Source organism: Neofelis nebulosa, chromosome 2 (genome assembly GCF_028018385.1).
Source record: "Neofelis nebulosa isolate mNeoNeb1 chromosome 2, mNeoNeb1.pri, whole genome shotgun sequence".
NCBI lineage: Eukaryota > Metazoa > Chordata > Mammalia > Carnivora > Felidae > Neofelis > Neofelis nebulosa.
In genome coordinates, this window is record NC_080783.1 from 118,197,517 (window position 1) to 118,222,122 (window position 24,606).

Sequence of the window (24,606 nt, forward strand, 5' to 3'; positions counted from 1 at the left end):
ACAAGATGGACTATCTAACTGAACTTTTTAGTGCACTGTTGAATATAAATCTCCAAACTGGCCAACAATGACCTACAGTTTAGTATCGTAAAATACAAACTGAACTTGTCTCTTTCAGTGTTTTGTTGGTATAAGTTCTAAATATCCTCTCATGGGAAGAACGTACTTTTATTCTGAGATTCTTTCCTATCTTTTAAAACAGTCTTCTTTCCTGTGTTTGGTATTTTTCCGATGTTTTGGTATTATTATTTCCAATCCTTTTTCTTATATTTTATATTATTATGGTTTCTATGTTTAGACTTACTGTTATCTGTGTGTGGTATTCCTATTTCCATGTGTTTATAATAACAACCGTTTAAACATCTTTGTGATATTAAAACATCCTTGGTATTAAAACATGATAAATGACGATGACAGGAGGCAGAGACGTGGTTTTGTTCATTGCTGTGCCCCCAGCCCCTAAGACACTGTGTGGGGCATAGTAGAGATCAATAAATATTTATTGAACAGATGTATATATGAATGATGGGTCTTAGAAATTACATTCTTATCTGTCATACGAGTTGGCAATTCTGTATCAATCCCTAAGTTTTAAAGTTACCAATTCATGAGATCCATGGGTTTGGAATACAGAACAGGGAGTCAGAGCAGCTCTAATTTAACTTGACCTTGGACAAGTGATTCGATCACTACAGGCCTCAGTTTCCACACCTGTGGAAAGGAATTGATACCAGTCGTTACTTTGTTGGGTCATTTGAGGATTGCAGGAGGTGTCTTGCAGGCCCTGGCGGGGGTACTGGGGTAGGAGACTCCGTCCAGGGACTGGACTGGCCTCCCGGGCAATGAGGTGTGACTGCCGTTCGTGTTTATGCCTGGCCAGCACTCTGGATACAGCTTACCCCCACCCCTAGTAATTCCGCTCTGAACATCTGAAGAACATAGAGGTATCCTGATGATAGAATGACTTGCCAGTTGGTTTTCCTCAGGCGTAGGGAGCGAGAAAAAATGAGCACACCCTTCAGTGAATTCTGATTTTTTTTCTTAAAAGCTTAAAATTTACTTTTTCAATAGGACAAATATTTTTATTCTTAGAAAAACTAAGCACTTAGTATTAGCAATTGGTTACATACCTGGTTATGGGTTTTCCCCTCCCCCCCCACACTCAAAAATAATTCCAGGACGTATTATTGTTATCTTACAGTTATGGAAACAGAGTTCAGATTGATTAAACGGCTTGATCACCGTCTCTTGTTAGCAGGTGGGAGAGCTAAGGTTGGGGTTTAGGTCTGATTCCTAAAGCCATGCTGTAACTGCAGCGTGCTGCTGCACGGAAGGGAGATTGCATCTATTTGTCTGTTTGGGTGGAAAATTTGGAGACAGGACTCCCTTTAACCTCTCTCTAGATAAGATTCATTCAGCCTCTGAACGAAATCCTTTTCCATTCTGACTGCTAGAGATCAGGCTCTGCAACTCATTAGCTGTGTGACTTTGAATAAGCTGCACACCCTCTCTGAACTTCAGCTTTTCCTCTTGCAAAGTGGAAACAGCAACTCCTGCCTCTCTCTCTAGGTTGATGCCTTGTGAAGGTGCCTTGTAAAGTGCTAGATACATGCGAGATAGCGTTGTTAGTGAGTCCCCACGATTTCCTAGCCAGCTTCCTCTCCTCTATGGATCTGTTTCACTGATGAAAGAGTTCTTTGCAAAGCTCTTCCTTGTATATTTTTAATTGCCTTGGTTTTTACTTTACCCCAATTGTCTATTTCCTTTAACTTTCCCTTTCTTTCCCCCCACCTTGGGCTATCTTTCCATTAGATTCCACTGATTAGTCAGGTAACAGAACTATTTCAAGTGCTTGGTATTTTGATCCATTTCACACTCTCCTTTTGCGCCTCCCTTACCCCCCACCGTGGGCTTTCAGTCAATTGTGCTTAAATAGTCTCCAGACTTCTAGTGCATGCTGCCTTTAAAAATTCTGCTTTCCAGTATTTTCCTTCTTAAATACTCCCTGTTTTGCTACAACCCCTCCCCCCCCCCCCCCCCCCCCCCCCGGCAAGAAAAAAGCTGATTGCACCACATGAATGGAGGAGAACCGTGCCTCATGACCTTGGAAGGTTGTGTGCCAGAACAAGTGGTGTCCGTAGTGTTAGAAATGTCCCAGCACTCAGTGAGCTTTAGTTCTGCCTCTAAATGGGTTTCAAAGTTCCAAATATGCATTTGCAACCCAAAACACGGACATGCTCTCTGCTCTCCTCAAAACGATCATCCTTTTTCTAAGTATCAAAGAAGTTCTCGAACCACCCCTCTGTGTTCATAGGGCAGCAACTGTGTACCAGGTCCTAGGTTAGGCGCTGTGGGGATGTCAAGAATGGAACAGAGCCCTTGATCGGTAGGGCTGCTGGGGACAACAGACTTGCAGACAACACGGACATAAAATGAATTCCTCCTTTTTCTCCTCAAACAAAAACCTCAGCCTCAGAACAACACTTCAAGGGATTCGAATATAACCTTCTGAGAACAATCTTATGTTAAGGACCACCTCCGGGCTGAGCCTGATATCCTGGAGCCCCAGATCACAGCTTTAAGTTCACCCCCGAGAGACTCTTTGCATGTAAGAGGCTTACGTGTGCGTGCTTCGGTTGTGGTCAGTGCGGGGACAGCGTCCACCCCCGCCCCCCACCTCTGTACCCTGTCCCCAGGGCACCTCAAGGAATCAGGCCAGGTGAGGAAAGCGGTCACTCTATCAACCCCTGGAGGGGGAAGGGAGGAAGACTTTTCCCCTTTGATTCCTCCTCAGCTCTGGCCAGATGCTGCCCTTACAGTGTTATCTCCAGCAGCCAGTACCTGGGTTGACCCTGGACTTAACTGGAAGCTTCTCCCTACAGAGGCTGTGTGGTGTGAGGGACACATCTTCCATTTCCTAAGAAGGTCAGGGCCAGTGTCTTAGTTTGCTAGGGCAGCCGTAACAAAGCATCCCAGACTGGGTGGCTTAAACAACAAAAATTTATTCTCTCACAGTTTTGGAGGCTGGAAGTCCAAGATCAAGGTATTGGCAGAATTTGTTCCTTCTGAGGCTGTGAGGAAGAATCTGTTCCATGCCTCTTTCCTAGCTTCTGGTGGTTTTCTGGCAATATGTGGCGTTCCTTGGCCTGTAGACCTCTCAGCCCATCCTCTCCCTTTATCTTCACATGGTGTTCTCTCTGTGTCTGTCTCTGTGTCCAGATTTCCCCTCTTTATAATGACACAGTCATATTGGCCTAGGGCCCATCCGGCTGACCTCATCTTAACTTGATCATCTACAAAGATTCTATTTCCAAATAAGGTCACGTTCCCAGGTACTGAGGGTTAAGACTTCAACATCTTTCAGCTCCTAACAGCTCTCTCCCTCAGATGGCTCAACTTTTCCTCAAGATTCCTTGGTATTTCCACCTTCTTGCTCCTCCTCGGTTCCAGAGGAGTGTCTCTCTTCCTTGCCCAGGCTAACGCCTTCCCTGGGTCCCCTGATTCTGTCCCTTCCCGCGTCCTCCAGGGCCTCCTCTGTCAGTTAGCCTGTTCTGGGTGCCTCTTCAGGATCTCCCAGACTTATAAACTTGTTTAGGCTTTATAGCTGCTTCCCATGGTCCTGCCGTTCCTGTGTTCTGTTCTCCTGGTTTTGTTTTGTTTTCTTTCACAAACCGCTGTGTCTATCCTCTATCAGTCACCACCCCCCCCCCCACCCTCCACCCCCAAATCAAAGCTTGCCCTGTCAGAAGAGCATTTGAGAAGCGGTGGACCCTGATGTCCGAGTGTGCAGGCTTCGGAATCAAGACTGCCTGGGTTCAAATCCTCATTCACTTAATCTGTCTAACCCTCAGTCTTGTCCGTCTGTCCCTGTGCATGACGACAGTGTCTACCACACGGGGTGTTTTGAGGATAAATGAGGTGGCGCGTTCATTACCTTAGCACAGCTCTTGATAGACAGGGAGGTCTCAGCTACGTGTTAGCATTTCAATTTTTGGTGATTTCAGCTTTTCCTATTGCCACGAAGATGGTAATTATGTCTATGTGTTCTGCTGCAAGTCAATTACTTTCCACCTTTCCACCTCGTCCTAGACAATTTATTTAGAAATGCTACTAACATTTCAATATATCCCCCAAACTAAGCCCTCTCCTTGCCTTCCCGTGCCCCCTTCCCCCTCCCCCCAACACACACACTCCTGAGCTTCTGTCTGATTTTTCTATTTTCGCTAATGGCACCATTACATTCGTATCAGCTCTGGACACAAAACTTGGAGTCTCTGTTCCCTTTCTTGTACCAACTATATCTAAACAATAGCTAAGTTCTGTAAATGTTATTAGTGAAACATTTTAAAACACACGTGCTCCTATCTATCCTGCCCTTCCATTTCTTTCTTTTTAAAAAATTGTTTATTTATTTTTGAGAGAGAGACAGAACACAAGCAGGGGGAGGGGCAGAGAGAGAGGGAGACACAGAATCGGAAGCAGGCTCCAGGCTCTGAGCTGTCAGCATAGAGCCCGACACGGGGCTCGAACTCGGTCAACCACGAGATCATGACCTGAGCCGAAGTCAGACGCTCAACCGACTGAGCCACCCAGGCGCCCCCAGACTATTCCAGTAAACTGCACTCTGGGTCTCCAGTCCCTTCCTATCATGATCACTTACACACACTGCCACCAGATTATTCTTCTTAAAATGCAGCTTGATCATGGAAACTCTCCTGTAGAAAAACATTCAATTGCTCCCTATTGCTTATCAAGTAAAACCCAAACTTTTGCATTCAAATGCCTTTATAGTATGGCTTTTCTTCCTTCTAACCTCCCTGTAGGCGCTTAAGCTTTGACTACACATTTCAAACATGTACAGTATCCTCTATTTTTCATTTTTTAAAAAAATTTGTTTGAATGTTTATTTTTGAGACAGAGAAAGAGACAGAGGGAGAGAGGGAGAGAGAACATGAGTGAAGGAGGGGCAGAGAAAGAGGGAGACACAGAATCAGAATCAGAAGCGCACAGACAGATTCAGAAGCAGGCTCCAGGCTCTGAGCTGTCAGCACAGAGCCTGATGCAGGGCTCGAACTCACAAACTGCAAGATCATGACCTGAGCCAAAGTGAGATGCTTAACTGACTGAGTATACCCAGGCACCCCTCTATTTTCCAATATTCTTCTTAAATATACTTTCCTTTTGGTAGGCTTCCTTGCTCACTTTACTGGGGGCGGGGGGTGGTTCTCTCCCTTTGCTGGTCTTCAATATCTTATTTGGTATCTACCCCTCGCGGGGCCCTGAACACAATCTGTCCCGTATTCCCTGGTAGCTAAGAGGACAGAGACATTCTTCTGTCCCATTGTCATATCTCCTGCAACTTTCAAACAGTGCCTGATACATGTCAATACACATAATTGTTGAGACTTTTGACCTGAATTGAAGAGTACTCAACCTTCCACATCGGTTGCTTTTTCAAAAGGGCTTCAACAGACAAATGTGAATGGATGCTGCAGTCAAGTGTAAAATCAGAAATTCATCTCTCAGCCCCCTGGAGCCTCCCTCTGCCTGCTCCGCCCGCAAGGTCTCTTCATGGCTTCCCTTGCCTGTCATCCACACTGGGGGAAATTCATGGTTTCGGGGGAAGTGTGAACTTAGGACTTGAAGACGTACCTCCTTCCTCCCTTCCCACACTCCTTTTTCTTCCTAATCCTGGCAGTCTCTCAACTTGTACTTCATGCTCAGATTCTTCTCTCTGCTTCTTTTCTTTCTACCTTTTCCTCTTTGCATTACTGTCTGCATCCGCATCCAGTTGTAAACAAGATTCTGAGTCTGGGGCTTGGCTGGGGATGGGCAGCAGAGAGAATCAGACATTAGGGCTGGGGAAAGGCTAGCCCATGGGGCCAAGTCATGGCCCCCTCTAGCTTCCTCCTGGTCCAGCAGCCAGGCTGCAGACTTGACCTAACTGTCCTCCTCACTAACGGGGGACTCTTAGACTTGCAGCAACTTCTCTTTGTCCTATTAGTGGGATTTAATGGAGAACAGAGAGGCTTTCAAAGTGATGGCTTTATTCACAGAGACCTATGGAATGCAAAGTACTTTTCTCTTCCATTTACAGAACCAACAGCTGAGAGTCAGGAATTCTCCCCACAAAGCCCTGCTAGCCATTCCTTCCCTCCCCCTGGCTTCTCACCTCCAGATCCCTCTACCCCACAAGTGCACTATCAAATGACTGTGGGCGCCCCGGGGAGGTGCAATTTAATCTTCAACCTGTTTCTCCACGGAGACTGCTTTTCTGGAGCACATTTTTGGGAAAGCATAAATGTTTTAGGTCTGATCAACTAGCATTCCTTGTCCTGCCCATGGCTGGGCCCCTCTATTAATGCGTCCCTTTGTCTCCATCAGCAGTCTCTTTGTAAACCTGTTTTGTGATCTCTGGCTGCATCGGTAACCCCTCCCTTGCTGTCATGATTCCTCAAGCCAGGTTTGCAGCAAATTACCCATGTGTTTGGAGACCATTGCGCTAGGAAGGAAGATGGCTCACATGGGCATGTCCGAGGGCTCAGTCAGCCCTTGTCTGTCGCAAAATAAGCCCGACACCCCATGCACTCTGAATCCTCTCAAGGAAACCAAGTCGTTGAACTACATGTTAAGTTGAATTCTGTTTCTGGTGTAAGCATTTTCGGGGACTAAGAGCACACTTTGTAGACTAGGTTAAACTCACACGAAACACATTTGTAAATCCAAGGTATTCTTTATCACTTACTGCTATTACTCAGAATAACCTGGCTTTAGCACATTATAACAGGAAGGTGGTATTCCTCGAGTATACTGCAACCCCTCATGCTTGGGGCTAAATTTCTTGCGAGTGTAACAAATGTCTAGACATTTTGCTTTCTGAGCCGACCTCAGTATAGGATATCTGTAACTCCCAGGGCTCCTGGGGACAGCCAGCCAGTGCAGCAGTAATCTTCTGAAAGTGGTTGGTCGACTATAACCATCCCCAACACTATGGATAAAATTCACAAATAAAATGTCGAGAGAAAGAAGAGAGTCATAAATAATAAAATACTCTAGGATTCCATATTTTAAAGTTTAAAAATAGAGTAAACAAATCTATTATGCTACATGTCAGGATAGTGGTTACCTTGGGGAGGTAGTGACTGACACACAATGGAGAGCACCTAGGGTCCCGGTAACATTTCCGGCACAAGTAGGTTCTCTTTGTGAAATTTCACAGCACTATACTTTTGTGATTTGTGCACTTCTTTATATGTGTGCTGTATTCTGATAAAAAGTTCTGTTAAAATGTGGTTTGTCAAGATTCTGGCTGCTGGGCTTGGGAGCAGTGACAGGTGAGAGGATTACATTGCTACTGTAGTAAATTATCTCCTTCAGGGACTCTTGAAGGTAGCAAGTTCCTTCCAGCCTCCACAAATGGCTGTAGAAGGGGCAGACTCAAGGGCCAACTCTCAGTCAAAGTACACGGTAAATCTTAAGAAGATCTAGGGATTTTACCGGACACTCCTCATGCTCTTGGATGCTCTACTTCTGAATCCTAAAATAAGGGAGGAGGGTGAGAAGATCGAGTCTCCCATTAGGAAAGCCAAGGAGGGAAGGTAGCCTTCTTCCTGCTCCCTGCCACTGGGGAGTGGCTGTGCAGCCCAGGCATGGCCAATGGATGCAGTGGCCCTGGTATTTGAATCTTTGGGGCAGTTGAAACTGTTCTAGGCAAGAGAGGCAGAGATTGAGGTGCCTAGGGACTTCGTACTGAGTGTCCAGTAGAAGCGAGAGGCCATCAACAGCAGAGCCTACCACAGCCTTCTCAACAGCCTGGTTTTGTTGCGTGATCTGAACAAGTTCTTGGCTGCCCAGCCTTTCTTAGACTCGGTCTCACTTCCAAGCCTCCTCCTCAGTTCTGAGGATAATATCAGATACCTTTTCTAAGTCCCTTTTCTGGTTAAGGTAATCAGAGTAAGTTTCTGTTAGTTGCATTCAAGACCCTTGACTAGTAGAAGAGCTCCCCAGTGAAAGAGATTGCCAATTCCGCTTGCGATTCTTTACCAAAATTTTATCACATGGCTTCTCATTCACTAACTAGAGATTATTTGGGGTTAACTATGCTGCTGTTTCAAAAATACCAATGTTCCTACAGGGCAATTTGTACCTCGATGTGAATTCTTTGAACCCAGTTGGTTTTTCCTTTGTGTCTATCTGCGATCAGTACATTAAGAAAAAAGGATGGAGGGGGCATCTGGGTGGCTCAGTCGGTAAAGCATCTGACTCTTGATTTCGGCTCAGGTCATGTTCTCTAGGTTTGTGAGTTTGAGCCCCACATTGGGCTCCTCGCTGACAGTGCAGAAACTGCTTGGGATTCTCTCTCTCTCCCTCTCCCTCTCTCTCTCTCTCTCTCTCTCTCTCCCTCTCTCTCGCTCTCAAAATTAAAAAAAATTAGGATGGAGGGGGGTGGTTCAGGAAAAGTTCATTTTGGTCTTGGGCCATTTCAGGGAGGGCAGGAAGGTGGGGTGGGAAGGTACCAAGGTGGGGAACCTTACGTGGTCAGAGGGTTTCACAAGGTCACAGGATTCATAGGGGGGATGGAAAAGAAGACACCATGAAATAGGAAAGGGATCAGAGCAATGTGTCAGAGAACTAAAGATACATTTTGCAATTTACCTTCAGGCCACTCTCTTGCATTGGAGTGTTTTTTGTTTTGTGTTAGGGTAGGTAATTGGGAGCTCTGGTCTGTTAGAGTTCTGGGAGTGATTACAGGTGATTTATCATGTTACTGCAACTCCCAGCTTATGTACAGACACCATCAGGAGAAGCAGTGTGGGTTCAGGATCCACTCTGCCAGACCAATCTTCATAAAACAACGGGAGCTCACTCAGAACCAGTTATGCCAGACAAAGCTCATTTCCTTTGTTGATGGGGTTACTAGGCTGGTGGGTTTCAGCAGGATATAGGCCTTGTGAGCCTGGTACAGCTAAGTGGATTTGTAATTGGTCGAACCATCCCACACAAAGACTAATGATTAATGAATCTGTGTCAACTTTCAGGGAGGTCTCTAGTCATTTGCTGCGGGGTCTCAGTCAACATTGTTATTAATGACTCGGACGGGTTCACAGAACATAGTGATCAAATTTGCTGGGAGGGTTAGCAACTACGTTGGATGACAAGATCAGGATTTAGAATGCTCTCAGCGGACTCAAGTGACATCCCGGGCGTAACAAGGTGGGATTTAACAGGGATAAAGGGGAAGTCTTACACTTAACCCTAAAAAGCCAACTGTATGTGTAGAGGCTGGAGGTGACTTGGGGTGACGCGAGCACAGCTGAGGGAGAATCACCCTGAGGCGGGGCCTGGTGTGCCTGAGAGCGCGGCGACTCCACCTGCCCACACCTGCAGAGGGGGCTTCATTCTGGGTGCCGCCCTTAAAGAGCAGCAGAGACAAACTGAAACATGGCCAGAGGTGGGACCCGACCATGAAGGGGCTCTGAAGCCATCTTGTAGGACAGTGAACAGCTGAAGGACGCCTAGCCTGGAGAGGAGAGGGCTTGGAGACAGGCCACCTATTTGGAATCTTGGCAGGCCTGTAAAGTGGAAGGTGATTCAGTATGGTGATCTGATGTCTCAAAGGGTAAAACTCACAAATGTGGGTGGAACTTTTGGCTTCTACCTAAAATATAAAACTTAGGAAAGATTTCCAACAACTAAGGAAGCAGGAAAGCACAACAGTAAGACCCCAGGCTTAGGAGTTCAGCTTTGGTTTGAATCCCAAATAGTCTACCTATTAGTTGTGCTTTTGGGTAAGTTTATCTCACCTTTCTATTTTCAGAGGGATTAACTGAGATAATAATACAGCACCTAGCCTGTGGCCTGTTATACACAGGGACTCTGTAAATGAGAGCTATTTTATAATGGTTGTTATAATTGCTCACAAGTACCCTGGGGCGGGGCGGGGGGGGGGGTGCTCCTGGCTTGGTCCACTGAGCGTCCAACTCTTGATTTTGGCTTAGGTCATGATCTCATGGTTCCAGTGTGGAACCTGTTTGGGATTCCCTGTCCGTCTCCCTCTCCCTCTCTGCCCTGCCCCTGCTTGTGCACTGGTTTTCTCTCTCAAATAAATAAATACACATTTGAAAGAATGTATTCAGGTGGAAGTGAGCTTGAGCATAGCTGGAATGAGGGAGAGGGAATTTTATGTATGGGATGGTAAGGGAAAGGTTGGTTGGTAGGACCCACTTAATTCTGAGATTTGATGTCTTTTGGACAAAATGAAATGTGCGTCTTAGCAGAGGAAGGAACAAGGGCTATGCCCCATTTCTGTATTTTTTTTCCAGATGTATTCCCAGAACAGCCAGGGTTTATGATTTACACTGCCTAAGAAGTTGTTCTCTTCCTCAAACTCTGTACATTTAAAACTTGACTTTTGGGACAGATATAAAATATAAATCCTAATCTTAGTGAGGCCTTCTTTTTACTGAGGCTATATTATAGGCTAGGCAGTGTGTTAAATCACCTTCCATATATCTTTATGACAACATCCTAATATGATGCCAAAGGAATAGTGTATAATAAATATGGCATAATAAACATCTAATATAATGACATAGGAATATTGTATAATAAGTATCATAGAACATTTGAATATGATAATATGCAGTATTATATAATAAATGTCACAGGAACATTGAGAGGGAAGCAATTAATTCTAACTGGAGGATTAGGAAAGGCTTCTTGGAGAAAGTGGCATATGAGTTGGGTCTTAAAGGATGAGTAAGACTTTAATTGATGGGAGGCAGTGGGGGCAAGGCCATCCAGGCTGGGAAATGGCTTAAACAAAAGCACAGAAGTAATTAGTGGAGATAATGAGCCATCTTCCCAGGGCAGACGCTGCCTTTCTGATTATGGATGCCATCATCCTTGCCATCCTTGATGACAGCACGTTAGTATGAAATTATAGGAAAGATTTTGCAGTCAATGAGTTGTTACCGTTGCTCCTGTACCGAGGTTATTTTCGTGTGTTCTCATTAAAGTAGATGGAATGCTTGCGACATGCGAGCAGAGCCCCGAGGTCTGGACAGGCAGGTGACCCTGGACAACTCAAGAAGGGAGATCAGTCAGGGAGAGCTACGCGGCAGGAAAGGAGGTCCGGGAACCTGCATGAAGTAGGCCTTCTCCACCTACCGGGGAGAGGCTGTTGTGGCTTTGAGAAGGTCATCTCTGGCTGGAAAAAACCCACCAGGGGGAAGAGGCTCCGTGGATGGGAATCTAGCAATACTCGGGCTGGAGGACCCTGTGCCATTGTTTTCAAGCATGCCTGTACCTATGGGAGGAGCCCTGGAAGCTGAGAGTGACCAGGGGCCAATGGGAGGCACAGAGAAGCAAGACCTCAGGTCAGGGTGGTTTCCCACAGATGGATGGAACCCCCTCCACCCACCCCAGTCTGTCTGCTCTCAGAAAATGAGGTGCTCTGAGAGTAGCTGCACCTAGCTGTCAACCAGCCTTAGGGCAAGGCAGTACTTGAGGAGCTACCCTGGTCCACATTGACCACAACTGGCCTATCAGTGACCAAGGGGAGTAGGGTGAGTGATGACTCCAGAATTTCCAGATCTGCGGCACTTAGGGACAGAAATCAGGTTGGGGGAGGTGTTGGGATTCTTGTCTTAGAGCTGCTGTTGCATATCATGCACTGTTTTCACTTGGATGGTATGGTGTAAGTCAAGGAACAAAGCAATGCTTTTGAAATATGCTTTTGTTCACATTTCATATCAGATAAAGAATATGTCCACTGTCCATTTCAGTGGGAGAGGTGCTGATGGAGATTAAAGGGACTGGGCTCGAAGCCACCCCTTAGCAGGTGGACCAGGTAGAACCTGGGGCAGAGCCCTGGTGTCTGGAATCGTTCCTGGGCCCCAGACTGAAATGGGATTCAGGGATAGGACTCCAGTGTCCTTGGTGGAGGGAACGTTTAGTCCTCTCTGGAGAAGTGGGAGAGGGCAAGAAGGCTAAGATTGCCTAAATCAAGACTAATAAGTAAAGTCATCATTTATTGGGCACTTACCATGTTGTAGATATTGTCTCACTCCTGACAGTAACGTAGGTTACTGACACAGGTATTTCTTGTACCCATTTTGCTGAAAGGCTGTGTGACATGTTCAAGGTCACAGAGCTAGACTCCAAAGCCCATGCTTGCAACTACCACCCTAACCTTGGGATGGGCCTGGGAAATGGGGCAGGGCTAAGAATAGAGGGAGAATGGCTAATTAAGGGGCTGGAGTATAGTAGGTGGAGGCAGGAGCTGGCTTACACCCTCAAACTGATGCTAACTGACACATACTTACCCGATTCAATTTTCATCAAAGAATTTATTCTAACAAGGAGGGGTAAGATCTTGGGCACTGGTGGAGGGGGGAGGGGGGGCAGACAGTGATTATCAGAAGAAGACATAAGGGGGAAAAAAAGGGTTTGAGGCACATTTTGCTAACTCGTAAGTTTTTCATGGGCCAGCCTGGCTATAGATAAGACTGGTCTAGCGAATGGGGAGAATTCGAGAATTGAGCCAGCGAGATGAATACCACCGTGCATCTTAATCTAGTCAAGCTGGTGCAATTCCATCTGAGGAAGAGAAAGCAGCTGGAGAATTCTCTGTGGTTTTGGGGATTAGCTCTCTGAAGGGCAGTGCTAACCAAGGGGGAGATGACTACACAGGCCAGTCATAATTATGTCTTTCATTGAATGAGCATCTTCTAGTTGAATCGGTCATTTGAAGCAATCGATCTCTGAGCTGGGAGGAAAGGTTGGGGAAAGGTGAAGGGGAATAACCAGTCTTTTTGCCTCGACTGAGGAATGTAAGACGTGACACCAAAATGAGCTATCGCATTAAACCACCAAAAGCAAAACAATAATACAGCAATTTGACCGATTTCTCAACCTTGCATCTGGTTATGTGTCTATTTTTGGAGGATTTTTCTCTTCATTCCCGTCACTTGAATACTGACCGCTTTCCAGGCACGTCAGCTCAGTAACACTCAGGGTGTATGTCACAAGATCTGTGGGTCTGAGGAAATCGCAGCACACACAGCCAAGGACCAAAATGTCCCCGGCTGCTTGGCAAAGAAAGGTCAACCCACGGCAGGCGCCGGGGACATAGCATCGCTGGCTTGCAACGCTAACAATCTTTAGTGATTAGCAAATGAAGAAGATGTGTTTGTGATGACTGTGCGGTCTCATACAGTCCCAGTGTCAAGGACTTCTTTTTCCTTCTGAATTTGCTTTTTTTTTTTTTTAAATGTATTTCATTCTTCAAAAAGATAGTTCTTTAAATACATACCTGAATGTGGCTTACTTGTTTTGCCTTTGGAAGACTTTGCACATGAGTAAGTTAACATGTCTGAAGGAGGAAAACACCCTGCCTATTATCCATATGGTGACATCATGCATTTCAATGTTTGGTTTTGGAAAATATGGTCACAGTTAGAGAGTCAAAGTCTTTTTCCCTCCACCTATAAGAGCCAGCTCCTTACCAGAAATAGAATTTAGGGGGTGCCTGAGTGGCTCAGTTGGTTAAGCATCCGACTTTGGCTCAGGTCACGATCTCATGGTTCGTGGGTTTGAGCCCCGCATCGGGCTCTGTGCTGACAGCTCGGAGCCTGGAGCTGCTTTGGATACTGTGTGTCTGTCTCTGTCTGCTCCTCCCCTACTCATGCTCTGTCTGTCCTCTCTCAAAAATAAGTAAACATTAAAACAAAAAATAGAGTTTAGGACAAACTAGGAGAAGAGTGTAACAGGGGTTTTGGCATGTAGCGCCCCAAGTAAGTTCTGGGGCTACAGTCAGCTGACGAAAGTTGGAAAGACAACGGATATCCATGAATCAACTTTCTCATGTGTGGCTCCAGCCAAGTGCTTCACCACGCAGTCTAATCTAATTTCAGAAAGACCCTCTGAGGTGGGCGCCATGAACCCACTTTATAGATAAGGACACTGAGGCCGCCACCCCTATTGGTGCCCCTTAAAAAGACCGAACAGTGGATTCTTTAAGTTCAAAATGTCTTTTTACAGGATGTACCTATAAAGAAGTGACTTTTTCCTAGCAGAAGAAAAAAAAGGAAAAGATTACTTTGCCCAGAAGGGAGAAGCCCTCCTCTGCTGTGCTTGCGTCATGCAGCCCGACTCTTCCTTCAGGAAATCTACAGGTGATATGTCGTTGGGCTCTGTGATGGCTTCTGAGATGGTCTTACATTTGCACCTCCTTCACACTAGAAACAGAGTTTCAAATCTCCCCAGGGGCTTCCATATCTTGCATGTAAGTTGTTTGAGATAACTCTGTGGACCTAACATGATAAATCTTTCCTTGAAGCTTCTGCTTTGACTCAAGAGAACCTAAATAAAAGCTTTCAGAGTGCCATTGCATTATTATCCACACTGTTTCAAAGGAATCCAAACTGGAGATTACAATATATTATTTTAATTACAAAGGGATAATAGCCTCAAGTAAAGGAGTTTTCCCAAGAAGAAATGAGTCTCACAAAATGGCGGGGGGGTGGGGGGAAGCCACTGTGATTGTTATTACTGGTTTTATTCGGGGTGAGACCTCAGTAAGATTGGGACAGAGGCCAACATGTATTTGAGCACCCCCCTACTTCCCTATGCCATGGTTATGGGGAAGCCTGTTGACCTTGTCTCTACAAAGGGATGGCCCTATGTACTTTTATTTACTGCTTTCTGAGTCAAAACGAGTCATTAAAGAAGTAGCTTAGCTCAACTCCATTCCGCTGGTAGAGTGTAAATTCACCATAGTGTGCTGCTACATACAAAGCAATAAAACATGGTCCTTACCTTGGGGGAGATGATAATTCCCGGGGAGGTAGAACTCGTTCTCCTCCAGGATGTGGTAGGATAATATAGTGCATTACTGAGGGCCATCTGGAGCTTTAAAGTGATCTTCTGTCTCTGTCCTCTGCCTCCTTCCAGCAAGATTGCCACTTCTCATATACTACACGGAAGACTTGAATCTTTACTTGTTGTTAGCAATTTGCTGGGAGACCAATGCGTTTAAGAAGGTGATGGTGTGCCTTTCTCTGCAACAAATCAGCTTAATGCCACCCACAGTTCTTCCTTTTCTGTGGCATATTATGGTTTATTATAAGAAATGTATATTTGATCTTTGCCATGTCTGGCACAGAGCTTCTAAAACCCTTGGGATTTCCTAAGGGCTAAGCTCGATCAAGTTGTCTTTGTTTTATTCATCACAAAACCCTTTCAACCACACCTGAGTTTGTGCTAGTGAAGTGACTTTTGGGAAACTCCTAAGGATGGGGCCTGGGGAACCGAGCAGGTGATTGAAACTTTCGGCTTCACTCACCTACTTGAGAGGAGGGGAGAAGGGGCTGGAGTTTGAATCAATCACCAATAGCCAATGATTCGATCAAGTGTTCCTACATCACTAAGCCTCCATAAAAACGCAAAGGACAAGGTTCCGAAAGCTTGTGGATGGGTGAGCGTATGGAGAAGTGGGGTGGTGGGAGCGCCTGAAGAGTTCAGGGAAGCCCTCTTTGCACATACCTTGCCCTAAGCATCTGAGTCACTGATAAACCAAGTCGCTGAAATTTTTTCAGAGTTTATTTGAGAAAACATCAATTCCAATTGGGCGGCACCAACCCAGAAGTGGTCAGTAGCTAAGGGCAAGGTTCTTATAGAGAAGACTCCCAAGAAGAGCAAGGAAATTCTTTGATTAGCTATAGCCTCAGGTTGCATTATTTGGGAAAGCCTAGTTGGCTGTTGGTGATTGGTTGTTCTTAATCTTGAGGCATTGATAGGAGTTGACTCTGGCTTAGGTTTCTATTTGCTGACGCGGCTTATGTAGGCTACCAAGGTGTTAGAGCCACCTCAGTCTAAGGGGCTCCTTGTTTGATTACTTGAATCCACCTTGTCCATCTGGCTGTTTCTGAGTTATATCCTCTTATAATAGTAATCAAGTAAATAATAAACATAATCTGGTAAATAAAATGTTGTCCTGAGTTCTGTGAGCTGCTCTAGCAAATGAACCCAAAAAGGGGGTTGTGGGAACCCCTGATTTATAGCTGGCAGGTCGGAAGCACAGGTATCAGCGTGGGGGGTGAGCTGTCTTGTAGGACAGAACCTTTGACCTGTGGTATTTGACACCATCTCCGGCTGGATGGTGCCAGAGTTAAGTTGTAGGACCCCAGACTGATGTCACAGAATTGCTTGGTGTGGGAAAACCCCGCCCACACTTGGTAACCAGAAGTGTCAGAAATGAAGTATTGAGAGTAGAGGCATCACACGAGAAGTGTTTTTCCCCAAACACATGGGAAGCCACAGGTTCCCCTAAAAGGGAGACTGCCTGTGTCCATCTCAGCCTCCCATTCTCTCTCTCTCTCTCTCTCATTCTCACTCTCACTCTCTCCCTCCCTCTTGTATTGATTCAGGTTGCAGCTCCCTTGCCCAGTTTTTCTTTCTGGACCACTGTGGACTGGACACTTTATTGGACTGTCTCCGGGTCTTGGGCCCTCTTTTGCCCCCGGAATGCTGATTTCTCTTCTCCATTCACTCAATACTCCCAGCTGTGGCTGTCTCTGTTCCCTTGCTGGTTCAAGCTCTACCAGGACAGCACGGGTCAGACTCCTTGGCCCCTGTTTGCTTAGGAGGGCAAGCTAGGCTCTGTGATCCTACTTCACAAGAACAGCTGTGGTATCCACTGTTCTTTGAGGTTATTTAGATCAATAGATGGGCACTGAGTGATTGGGGGAGTCCCTGGAGAGTCTTGAGATTCTAAAATAACTTTTCTACTGTGTACTTTCTCCATGACGCGTGCGGAAGTCAGGAAGTCCTCCCACATCACCCTGGAGGGATAAAATGAAAAGAAAAAAAAAAAAAATATATGTAATCAAGATTTCCAGCTATTTAGTTCCTTGGATGTTGAGCCATCATAAATAACTTTAAAAAAGAGAAATTCTTAAGCGTGGGGGATATGTTGAGTTTCATACAAAGGCCAGATTGACGGTCAAAGCCAGGAAGCACTCTGCACGTGAAGCATCCACCTGAATCAGTTGGGGTCATCTATCTCATGGAAACATGGTTTTCCCCATACAGCTGGGATGTTTGCCATCATTTTAGAGCCGAGCTTCTCAAATTATGATTCCTAGACCACCTGCATCAGAATCATCTAGGGAGCTAGTTACAAGTGTAGATTCCTGGGCTGGGGCCAAGTTAGGATGCTTTCAGTTGCAAATAAGAGAAACTCAACTCGAAGTGGCTACCAGAACTGGTTAAATCAGAGTCTCAACAACCTTCAGAGACCTCCTTTCTGCCTTTTCTCCTTATGTCAGCTTTGACCTCAGCTTAGTTCCCCTCGTGCTTAGAAGATGGCTCTCACGTGTTCCAAATACAGCAGCAACGCTTTCCAGCAGAGGGAAAGACTCTTTAAATGAGGGGATGACCCCCTTTCCAGGAGTCTTCCTGCCTGGGCTGGTTTCCTGGGCATGATGTCCGTGCAGTCACATAGGGCCCTGTCCTCAGAAGGGCCTTGTCTTGGCTTAATGCTTGCTTAAGACAGCACTGTCTTGAAATTCTTAGTACTTTTATCTTTGAACTTGTGTTTTGTGAGTGAAGCCAGTGAGACAACGGATCAAGCACACAAGCAGAGGAACCACGTGTCGCTGCCCTTCCTTGCCTCTTGATTCCCAGAGAGTCTTGGCAATGTCCCATGAGCACACAGCATGTGGGACTTCAGCAAGCCTCAAAGCTAGGACAACGTAAGCATGTCATGGAAACCACTGGCTTCAGCAGCATACACACATCAAGAAGTAAAATGAAATAGGTGAGTTTTGTACATCCATTCCACAGTTGCAGTGGAACAAAGTACGAGCGTGAGCTACCTATATGAACAGTGTGATTTCAACGATCCTGCGTATAAAGTAAACGCTCTTGGGGCGCCTGGGTGGCGCAGTCGGTTAAGCGTCCGACTTCAGCCAGGTCACGATCTCGCGGTCCGTGAGTTCGAGCCCCGCGTCGGGCTCTGGGCTGATGGCTCGGAGCCTGGAGCCTGTTTCCGATTCTGTGTCTCCCTCTCTCTCTGCCCCTCCCCCGTTCATGCTCTGTCTCTCTCTGTCCCAAAAATAAATAAAAAACGTTGAAAAAAAAATTAAAAAAATAAAGTAAACGCTCTTATACTTACATTTAATACTGGTATTATGCAATGTAATGACAAATCGTAAAATTCGTGCTAATAATTAAAAAAATTAATTTGCGGGCGCCTGGGTGGTTCAGTAGGTTGAGCGTCCGACTTCGGCTCAGGTCATGATCTCGCAGTCTGAGTTGGAGCCCCGCATCGGCTCTGTGCTGACAGCTCGGAGCCTGGAGCCTATTTCGGATTCTGTGTCTCCCTCTCTCTCTGCCCCTCCCTTGCTCATTCTCTGTCTCTCTCTCTCTGTCAAAAATAAATAAACATTAAAAAAAAAAAAGAACCGGGACTTTTTACTATTAAATTTTCATTCATTTGCATTGCTGCAAAGTAAATCCTTTCTCCAGGATTTACTTTGTCGGCAAAGACCTTGTAAGATTGTGGGGGATGTGAGTCAATCAAGGGAGGGGACTGGGTTTTCACTTCTGGGTGAGAAGGGCCACGTGTGCTGGAAGGTGAGCATTGATAAACTGAATTAATTCCAGAACCAGAAGAGACCACGGAAACGTAATAGCTCTGTGAAAGTGCAGACGTGTGGAGGAGAGCATTGAATTTTCCACAGGATGTAGACTAGAGATTCAAGCCAATCTTATCTGGATCTCAAGTGGCCAGTGTGCCTGCAGCCGACTTTTGGGTTATGTTAGATTTTTATCTTACTTATAATGTCAAGTCCATTTCCTTGACCTTCCATAATCTTGCCTCACCATATGAAGCCAGCCTCCATGCAGAATCCCTCTGCTCCGCTACGGTAATATTGCTATACTCTCACGAACACATCACACTGAGCAGCCTTGCCTCCATTTTCCCTGGATCTCCAATGCCCTTCCTCCTCTCCATTCACACTCCGCATCCCTCCGCCTTGCTCAGCCGCTCCTCCCTGCACACTCTCTGTTTCTGGCACTTGTTGCCCCTACAGTTCATACCCAGGAAGTCTTTCTTTTCTCTTTTTTCTTTTTTCCCTTCTTTTTAAAAAATAGATTTTTAGAGCAGTGTTCAGGTCACAGCAGAATTGAGTGGAAGGTACAGTGAGTTCCCACATACCTCCTGCCCCCATATGTGCATAGTGTGTCCCATTCTCAACATTCCCCACTGGAGTGGTACGTTTTTTACAACTGATGAAACTGCACTGACACATCATGGTCCCCCAAAGTCCTTAGTTTACATTAAGGTCCCTTTTGATGCTGTGTGTTCTGTGGGTTTGAAGAAACGTATGAGGACATATATCCCTTGTTATAATGTCATACAGATTATTTCCACTGCCCTAAAAATCCTCTGTGCCCCACCTGTTCACCTTTGCCAGAACATCATGTAGTTGGAATCATACAACATGTAGCATTTTCCATTTGGCTTCCTTCACTTAGTAAATATGCATTTAAGTCTCCTTCATATCTTTTGGCTTGATAGCTCACTTACTTTTTTTTTTTTTTTAATGTTTATTTATTTTTGAGACAGAGAGAGACAGAACATGAACGGGGGAGGGGCAGAGAGAGAGGGAGACACAGAACTGGAAGCAGGCTCCAGGCTCTGAGCCATCAGCCCAGAGCCCGACGCGGGGCTCGAACTCATGGTCCGTGAGATTGTGACCTGAGCTGAAGTCGGACGCTCAACTGACTGAGCCACCCAGGTGCCCCAGCTCACTTACTTTTAGTGCTAAGTACTATTCCATTGCCTGGATGTGCCACAGTTTATTTATCCACCCACCTACTGCAGGACGTCATAGTTGTTGGGTCTACTCTTAGTTAACATACTATTTTGTATACATTGCCCGTTGCTGTTCAGATCTACCTGGCTTTCAACCCTTCTGTGCTGTGGGCTCCTTAAGGCCAGAGCCCTTCTTCTTCCTTGGATACCCCACGGTGCCTAGCAAGGTGCTTTGTATTAACACTAGATTCTGCCAGCCTGACTCACACTGTCCTCTTTGGGGCCGTCCATGCACCAGAACCTCTGCTTCATGCACCAGAACCTCTGCTTTTTCTGCTGCCTCTAGGCCCTTGGTGTTGTCCTGGGGCTCAGTATCTGGGATCCTCCTCTTCTGAGACTGTGAAACCCTCTGCTCAGGCCACTCACAAATCACATTCTTCTGCAGATGCGCTGACCAGCCCTGGGCAGAGGTGTTAGGCTGCCTCTTCACAGAGTTCATAGCCCACAGTTCAGGAAGCCCTAACTTGCCCTTATTGAGTGGGTAAGATCAGTCCTGGGTTTGGAAGACTTTCTACCACAGCCTGTAATAGGTACTGTTCCTTTATAGGCAGACTCTGTCATCACCCAGGAAAAAATACACTTAATACTCAACCGAGAATACTCGACACTCACAGACACATACACTTACACATAGTACCTTCCTGAAACAAAAGTTTTAAAGAACAAGATTCACACTTACTTTGTGCAATGCATACCGATAGTTTCTTATGTATGTATGTATGTATTATTTTTGAGAGAGAATGAGGGAGTAAGAGAGAGTGAGGGAGTGAGAGAGGGCACGTCTGCACAGGAGCAGGGGAGAGGAAGAGAGAGAGGGAGAGAGAATCCCAAGCAGGCTCCACGCTCAGCACAGAGCCCGACTCCGGGCTCCATCCCACAACCCTGAGAGCATGATCGTAGCCCAAATCAAGAGTCGGACACCCAGGTGCCCCTTTCTTTTTTCTCTTTTAATTTATTTTATTACAAATGGTGATGGCAGCCCACTCCACTGATTTCAGTGTAATTGTAGTTGGCAGCTCAACAAAATAGGGTTCTGGAGGGTCCAAGAACAGTTGGCAGAGGAAGAGAGGGGCAGGGCCATTCTGAGGCCCTTGAATGGTAGCCCCTGGTGATGGGGGGGGTAGTGCTGGTTCTGGGTGATGACTGCTTCTGCAGGTTCCCTTGGCCCTGCGAGTTCAAATTCAGGGCAGGTGAAGAAGCAGCCTGCAGACGAGCTGATCCGGCAAGTACACCCACGTCACTTCACTGGTCTCTGCACGGGAGCCAGGTAGCCAGCTCCCGTAGAGTGACATCCAGGGAAGAGCCTGGGTTCTCTGGTGGGGCCTGTTGCACTGGGAGCGGCGGGGACACTTAGACAGTATCCTGGTGGTATTCAGTAAACCCATGTCGAAGGAAGAATTGAACAGTGGTGACCTCCTGTTTCTATAGTTCTCACTTGGTGACTACTGACCAGGGAGGGGCACCGGGGAAGGGGAGCACGGGGAGGGAGGGATGAACACAATTTCTTGCCACCAGTGACAGTGGATGTTGAAGCGTCCATGTGTCAGCCTTGAAAAAAGTGGGCAACGAGCTGGGGACTACTCAGTGAGGGTCAAAGACAAATGCAGCTTCTTCAAGGCCTTTGCCAGTGGACAGTGTTCTCGGGCCTGAGCAGAAGGGAGGCTCTGTGGGCGGGAGAGGGAGGGAAGCGTGAGGAGATGATACCGGCTGTGGCATGGTGTTGGAGAGGACGAGGAAGTACTGAAAAGTGCTGCTGTTGTCCGAGCTCACCTTCTTCCCGCTGGTCGCTGTCACACAGACATGGTGGCCTCCCTCCACCCTCCCGACACCAACCTCCCCACCTCCCACGTGTAGGCTGCTGTGTTCTCTACCCGTCACTCTCCCTGGGGAGCGAGGTTCTGTTGGCCCACAGGGTGTAGGAGACCCTCTCCATGCTGTCACCCCAGTCCTGGGAAACAGAGAAGCAGCTTCTGTGTGTCAGCTGCAGCCAGAAGGACTTGTCTCCTTGTGGAGTGTGGTAGTTTGGGTCTGAGCCACATGACCTCAAGAGAGTTATTTTATTATTATTATTATTATTATTATTAATATTATTATTATATTATTTTATATTATTATTTCATTATTATTATTTGATTTTATTATATTATCATTTTATTTTATATTATTATTATATTATTATTTCATTATTTTATTTTATATTATATTATCATTTCGTTATTTCATTATTTTATTTTATATTATATTATCATTTCATTATTTCATATTATTATATTATTATTATTTTATATTATATTATTATTTTATATTATCATTATTTTATTATATTCACTCTCTGTGTTCTCCTCCGTTAAGTGGAACTCGACAATATCATATATATATTTACATAGTTTCCATGAAGAGTAAAATTAGATCAATTTAAAGTCTGTAGCATATATTTGCTCAATGAATTAATTCAACAAATATGAATGGCTCCCTGTTATTTTTTTTTAATTTAATTTTTTTTTTTAACGTTTATTTATTTTTGAGACAGAGAGAGACAGAGCATGAACGGGGGAGGGGCAGAGAGAGAGGGAGACACAGAACTGGAAGCAGGCTCCAGGCTCTGAGCCATCAGCCCAGAGCCCGACGCGGGGCTAGAACTCACGGACCCCCACTGCTCTTCTCCTACTTGTGCTCTCTCTCTCTCTCTGTCAAAGTAAGTAAATAAAGTTAAAAAAGAAATGAGAGATCTTAACAGGTGACATATTATCATGATCCCCTTTAAATAATCCACTCTTTTTTTATTTGTTACCTGAGCTGGGAAGTTGAAACGATGGAGCAGGTGTGTAGGAAAAGGGATGGCGTAGGGGTGGGGTGGGAGTCCTTTGGACTCCTTGGACATTACATTCCCATCCTTCTCTAAGACCCCTTGCATCTCCCGGGTACCGTGAGTCTACTCAAGGGCAGTGGCCAGCAGAAGGCCACATGTGGTAGAGCGCTTCACTTGTTGGCAATTATCTGTGCTCTCCTATGTTTGCCATGCTTCTCTGCAGGTGACATCCCACCCAGCGGCCTTGGGCTGGGCCATGGGATTTACTCTGGCAGGTGGAGCTTGGGCAGACATGTCAGAGCTGAAGGTTTAAGTGTGCTGGCATGGCTCAGCTCTGTCCCCCTCGGAGCCTGCTCTCCACGGGGAGCAGAGCTTGCCTTAGAGAGTGGCTGTTCCTCCATCATGAGCCACTGAATGAGAAGCCAAGCGGGAAACCAGTGGAGTCCAGTCCTCAGGAAAGAAGTGTCTGTGCTTGTAAACCGCTGAGATTTTGGGGCTTCTTTGTTGTCGCAGCAAAGTCTGACCACTAAGAAAAGATTCTGTCCTAAGCACTTGCAAATAGGATTGCATTTCACCTGTATCATACCGGTACTTCTCCGTGCAGTGGGTGTTTGTGTCCCAGTTTTGTGGATGAGGAAGCTGAGGTCCGGCAAAGTCAAGCAACTTGCCCAGAATCGTACAACAGACAAGAGGCAACACTCAAATGAAGGTCTAGCTGGCTTCCCGGCCATTAAGTCATGGGCTACTTCCTTACTTTCCCATGTGATCCACGGGAGGGTAATAGACAAAGAAGTTGCTAAGACAACGCTGCGCGAGAAGGGCTGGACTTCTCTCTCCCCCTCAAACCCTATTGACTCCTTTCCTTTCTTCTTCCTCCCCTCTCCCGCCACCCCCACTGCACCGCACTCCCCCATGGCTGAAAACGCTCTTTGTCTTCTCGTTCTCTCCCCAAATGGCTATTAAAAACTACCTTCTCTGGTGAAGTCTTTCCAAATAACAAGAGAAAACATGGTCTTTCTTACCTTTATTATTTCCAAACATGCATGAAAATCTCTTGGCTATTTTTTCTCCATTCTTTATTCCCAAATGCACAATGTTTTTTTTTGTTTGTTTTTTTGTTTTTTTGGTTTTTTTGGTTTTTGTTTTGTCTTTGTGCTGTAAATGTGTATATTACCACATTTCGTGAGCACCTCCTATGTGGTAGCTGCTGTGCTGGGGCTGGAGAGTGACAGGTGAGATATTTTGCTGGAAGAGTTTAAAACCTAGTGGGAGACAGCATTAAGCAGTTCATGTTATTAGATGTGCTAAGTTCTAGGGGCACCTGGGTGGCTCAGTCTATCAAGCATCCGACTCTTGATTTTGGCTCAGGCCATGTGTCTCGCAGTTTGTTTCGTGAGATGGAGCCCTGCGTCAGGCTCTGGTCTGGCAGTGCGGATCCTGCTTGGGATTTTCTCTCCCCCTCTCTCTCTGCCCCTCCCCTTCTCTCTTTCTCTCTCCAAAATAAATGAGTAAACTTAAAAAAATAAATAAAGTGCTAAGTGCTATCAAATCAGTAAGCACAGGGTTGTGATCACACAGAGGAGGGCTCTGTGCTCAGCTTGGAAAGAAGAATGATTGAGAAGCTTTTTGGGGCAGATGACACATAAGTTGAGCTTTGAAGGATGAGTGGGAGCCAGCCAGACACAGTGGCAGGGAAGGGAACAGCACAGCAAAGGTGTTGAGGCAATAACCACAAGGCATTCTTGGAGAGTCCCAAGTGGCTGGGTTTTGCTGAAGTGTAAGTTATAAGGGAGGATCGCAGCAGGCTATGGGAGGCGGAAGGCAGTGGCCGGAAATGGTCTGGAGACACAGAACAGATGTACCGTCTGATGGCCTGCTGTACAACTCAACGGGTTAACATGCTGACAAGGGT

The 24,606-nt window shown here is 46.0% G+C and overlaps 1 long non-coding RNA gene across 1 annotated transcript; it reads right to left on the reverse strand.

Moving 5' to 3' along the window:
• Positions 1-482: 482 nt before the first annotated feature.
• LOC131492039 (uncharacterized) lies at positions 483-3,190 on the reverse strand. The gene is made up of 2 exons (XR_009251809.1): positions 3,014-3,190; positions 483-711 (listed from the first exon to the last, which is right to left on the reverse strand). It is a non-coding gene; the product is annotated as an uncharacterized LOC131492039 (long non-coding RNA).
• Between the last annotated feature and the right edge of the window lie 21,416 nt (positions 3,191-24,606).